Genomic DNA, 5,417 nt, shown 5'->3' on the forward strand with positions numbered 1-5,417 from the left:
CTTAGACCGGGCGCATATCTCTTGGATTCCTTAAACAGAATCTTCATGGTATAAGCTAGAATTGATGGCGGCATTCATGGGAATCCGGAAAGTCTAACCTTGTTTGTGATATTCCGAGTAGGATTCCGGGATTGAATGACTGTGACGAGCTTCAAACTCCTGAAGGCTGGGCGTTAGTGACAGACGCAAAAGAATCAAGGGATTCTAATCCAACCTGATTGAGAATCGACAGATGATTAGCCGTGCTGTGACAGAGCATTTGGACCATTTTCACTGAGAGGATGGGATGTAGCCATTAACAACGGTGATGCCCTACATACAGCTTTCCATGGAAAGGAGTAAGAAGGATTGGATAAAAGCAGTAGGAAAGCAGAGATTCAGGAGGAGCACAGCATCTCCATACGCCTATCTGAAATCCCTATCATTGGATTACATGAGTAACTTTATCTTTATTTTATGTTTATTATTTATTATTAATTTTCAAAAATCCATAATCAATTATTATCCACCTGACTGAGATTTACAAGATGACCATAGCTTGCTTCATACCAACAATCTCTGTAGGATCGACCCTTACTCACGTAAGGTATTACTTGGATGACCTAGTACACTTGCTGGTTAGTTGAACGGAGTTGTGTCCACACATAGTAAAGAGCCATTATAATTATTCCATACAACAACAAAGAATACAACATTGATGATCACAATTTCGTCCACCAAAGCCTGAAACACTTAACACACAGATCAAGGCATCGAATGGTAATAAGAGAGGTTTAAGATTAGCTAAATTAAGACCAAAGAAGCATGTTTTCAATCATAGAACTGAACTAGGAAGGAATTGTAAAATCATGCAAATCATATGAATAAGTGGGTGAAAAGCTTGATAAAACCACTCAATTAAATACAATATAAACCATAAAATAGTGGTTTATCAGACATTCATCAGTATAATGACTATAATCAGTGCAAATCACGCATATTCTTTGTGGAACCAACTGTTGGCTTTGTTGTGGCAGGGGAGGCTGAGATTGTTGTGCTTGTTGTTGATTAAACTGTATTTGTTTTAGTAGGTTGGTCATTTTACATATACTCTGGGTCAGAGCAGTAGTCTTCTTGCAAGAGGAAACCTCAGCAACAATTTTTGGGTGGCTGTGCCTATGCCTGTGATTCCTAGTGGATTCAGCTAAGTCGCTGATCAATTGCCATGCTTCATCTTCAGTCTTGTACTTTTTCATAGAACCATTACTAGCACCTTCCAATGTGGTCTTATCTTGAGGCTTCATGCCTTGTGTGAAGTAGCTGATCAATACCATCTTGCCAATCATGTGATGGGGGCATGGGTCCAGAAGATTGTTGAAGCGCTCCCAATATTCATAAGAGTCTCAGATTTACCTTGAATTATCATAGAAATTTCTTTTCTCAATCTATCAGTAACTTCAGCTGGAAAGTATTTTTCCAAAAATTCTCTTCTATGCATATCCCAGTTAGTAACAGTTGCTTCAGGTTGAGTGTAGTACCATTCCCTCGCCTTTCCCTCAAGAGAAAATGGGAAAGCAGTTAACAGAATAGAAGTTTCATCTGCACCATGACGCCTAACAGTAGAACAGGCTGTTTGGAAATCCCTAAGGTGCTTAATAGGCTCTTGAGTAGGTAAGCCATGAAACTTGGGCAACAAGTTGATTAGTGCAGTTTTCAGCTCAAAATCTACAGCCAGAGTTGGGTGATGCACTTGATACGGCTGCAGTGTAAAATCTGGGGCTCTAGCTTCCTGGAGAGTAATCCTCCTAGGTGCTGCCATGTTACCTACACGTGAATTAACTGAATCAGTAGTAAATGAGCTTATTTCGCTCTCAGATGGCGGTTCAGATTCGCCCTTAGATGAGATTGGTGAATCGATAACAATCACTTCACCATCCTCAGAGGCTAACCAACGTCGAGCTCGCCTAATACGTGAAAGATTCCTTTCAATTTCAGGATCAAAAGCGGCTAAGCTCGGATCAGGAAATGAACGCGTCATTCAATGAGAAAAACAAAGAGCTCATGGTAATAAAACAAAATAAAATAATATGCAAATAAATAAATTCCAACCAATGAATTAGCACGCTATTGCAACTCCCCAGCAACGGCGCCAAAGATTGACGGAGGCAAAAATTGATCGATTAAGAATTTAATGGAATAAATACGTTGCAAGTACAGTTCTTAACTAGTGAAAATCCGCTTATCAATTTAAAAGGGTTGTCACAAAATTAGAATAAAAATACTGGGAGTATTAATCCCAGGTCGTCTCCCAACGAGTTGACAAAAGAGTGTAGCTTATTGGTAAGAGGTTTTCCAAGAAATGTTGAGTTTAAGAAATAGGAAAATAAATAAGAGAATTTATGTAATTTAAATAAAGATCTTGATTGGGAGATGATTTATTGGAAGTTCTATCCTTGTTGGATTTTTCTCAAGATCAATTGATAATTGGTAGTTGTTTCCACTTAGTTATCCTTTACTGAATAAAGGAAAGTCAAGTAAGTTGGAAGTCAACTTCTATTCACAAGTTCTAATCTTCTCCGTTGGGAAGGATTAGAGTTAGTGACTAGAGAGTCAACTAACATTAAACCCAATTACAATTTGACACTTGAGTAATCCAACTCAAAGTTCTCCTTTTAATCAACTCCCAATCATGAATGCAGACTTCACAAAATTAAAAGGAAAAATAAAGAAAGGCATGATAAACAATAATAAAAGATCAATTAAAAATAAAAATAGTTCTTGTATTAATAAACTCTAAAAATAATCCAATTGTAACTCTAAACAAATTAAGGATATGAAAGAGTAAGTAAAAAGTAAGAAAACAAATTAGAATGACGAAGTGTTGGCAGAGGTAACAACTCTTCTCAATATCCAAATCCAAAAGCAAATAAAATTCTAAGAACTATGAATGTATAGAGAGAAAACCTAGAGGAGGAGTAAAATCCAATCTAAAAACTAAAAACTATCCTAATGAGAATCTCCCCTGAGTCTCTGCATGTTCCCTAGCTTTAGTCTGGGTTTCTGGGCGAAAAACTGGGTCAAAATGTGGCCCAAAATCGCCCCCAGCAATTTCTGTAAATTCTGCAGATCGCGCATGTCACGCGTACACGTCGTCCACGCGATCGCATCATCCAGCATTTTTCCTCGCCACACGTACGCGTCATCCACGCAGATTTCAATCCATGCGTTCGCGTCAGGCACGCGAACGCTTCACTACGATTTTCTCCATTTCGCGCAGTCGCATGAGCCATGCGTCCGCATCGGTATTCGCTGGCCATCTCCTTGATTTCTTGTGTTCCTTCCATTTTTGCAAGCTTTCTCTCCATTCTCTAAGCCGTTCCTGCCCTATGAAGCCTGAAACACTTAACACACGGATCACGGCATCGAATGATATAAAAGAGAATTAAAATACACAATAAAAATATCTCTAGGAAGCAAGTTTTCAACCATAGAACAACTTTGGGAAGGAATTGTAATATCATGCTAATCATATGAATAAGTGGGTAAAGACTTGATAAAACCACTCAATTAAACACAATATAAATCATAAAATAATGGTTTATCACTTGTGACAAACAAATTTTTGTATGAAAGGATTGTTGTTGGTTTAGAAACTATACTTGCAACGAGAATTTATTGTGAATTCTAAACCGCCAAAAATCTGATCATCAGAGTCCCGCAACAATGACCATGGAAAGCTTTTTTTATTTTATTTTGGACGTGGCTTTGGGCCAGCAGTCCGACCTGGCCCAAAACAACAGAACAATTTGCTCTACAGCCCAGCCCAATCCCCCACCAGACCCAAATGAAACCCGACCCTACGAGACATATACATATGAATTATTTTTTTCCGATATTTTTCCTAGAGAAAGATTAAACCAAACGGATATAATGGGGCACAATATTTAATGTTAATGGTTTGAATTGTCAGCTAACAACTCAGTGGGGTGAAGATGCCTCTGCCCTCCAGGCTTTAATCGACCGGTCCGTGCCAGATTAGCGTCACAGGTGTCAGTCAACAAGAACACCATTGTGCTGTGAAAACATGATGCCATTAGCAGAGACATGAATATGAACCCTCGTTGCGCATTGCTATTTCAAAAGCCAGTCTTTCACTCTCCCCGTGAACTATTGAACATACAATGCAGGGATCATCTTCTATAAGCTCGTCCTCTGTCGATGCACCGATGCCTCGCTGCCACTGTGGCGTGAGGTGGTGCACGAAATTGTGATCACTACAACTCAAATAATCCCTAGTAATGGCTCCAAAGACTTGGTACTCAATACCATGGCATAAACACAACTTCGCACAACTAACCAGCAAGTGCACTGGGTCGTCCAAGTAATAAACCTTACGCGAGTAAGGGTCGATCCCACGGAGATTGTTGGTATGAAGCAAGCTATGGTCACCTTGTAAATCTTAGTCAGGCAGACTCAAATGGGTATAGATGATGAATAAAACATAAAGATAAAGATAGAGATACTTATGTATATCATTGGTGAGAGCTTCAGATAAGCGAATGAAGATGCCTTCCCTTCCGTCTCTCTGCTTTCCTACTGTCTTCATCCAATCCTTCTTACTCCTTTCCATGGCAAGCTTATGCAAGGGTTTCACCGTTGTCAGTGGCTACCTCCCATCCTCTCAGTGGAAATGTTCAACGCACCCTGTCACGGCACGGCTATCCATCTGTCGGTTCTCGGTCAGGCCGGAATAGAATCCAGTGATTCTTTTGCGTCTGTCACTAACGCCCCGCCTGCTAGGAGTTTGAAGCACGTCACAGTTATTCAATCATTGAATCCTACTCAGAATACCACAGACAAGGTTAGACCTTCCGGATTCTCTTGAATGCCGCCATCAGTTCTTGCCTATACCACGAAGACTCTGATCTCACGGAATGGCTGGCTCGTTTGTCAGGCGAGCACTCGGTTGTCAGGCGATCAACCATGCATCGTGTATCAGGAATCCAAGAGATAAACACTAGAGCCTTGTTTGCTTGTAGAACAGAAGTGGTTGTCAGTCACTTTGTTCATAAGTGAGAATGATGATGAGTGTCACGGATCATCACATTCATCAAGTTGAAGAACAAGTGATATCTTGGACAAAGAACAAGCGGAATTGAATAGAAGAACAATAGTAATTGCATTAATACTCGAGGTACAGCAGAGCTCCACACCTTAATCTATGGTGTGTAGAAACTCCACCGTTGAAAATACATAAGAACAAGGTCTAGGCATGGCCGAATGGCCAGCCTCCCAAAGTGATCAAAAGATCTAAAGAAAAAGGTTCCAAAGATCAGAAGATGATTAATACAATAGTAAAAGGTCCTACTTATAGAAAACTAGTAGCCTAAGGTGTACAAAGATGAGTAAATGACATAAAAATCCACTTCCGGGCCCAC

The 5,417-nt window shown here is 40.0% G+C and overlaps 1 non-coding gene across 1 annotated transcript; it reads left to right on the forward strand.

Moving 5' to 3' along the window:
• Positions 1-1,323: 1,323 nt before the first annotated feature.
• On the forward strand, positions 1,324-1,426 carry LOC130971173 (small nucleolar RNA R71). The gene has a single exon (XR_009082407.1). It is a non-coding gene; the product is annotated as a small nucleolar RNA R71 (small nucleolar RNA).
• Positions 1,427-5,417: the final 3,991 nt, after the last annotated feature.

Source organism: Arachis stenosperma, chromosome 3, assembly GCF_014773155.1.
Source record: "Arachis stenosperma cultivar V10309 chromosome 3, arast.V10309.gnm1.PFL2, whole genome shotgun sequence".
NCBI classification, from domain to species: domain Eukaryota; kingdom Viridiplantae; phylum Streptophyta; class Magnoliopsida; order Fabales; family Fabaceae; genus Arachis; species Arachis stenosperma.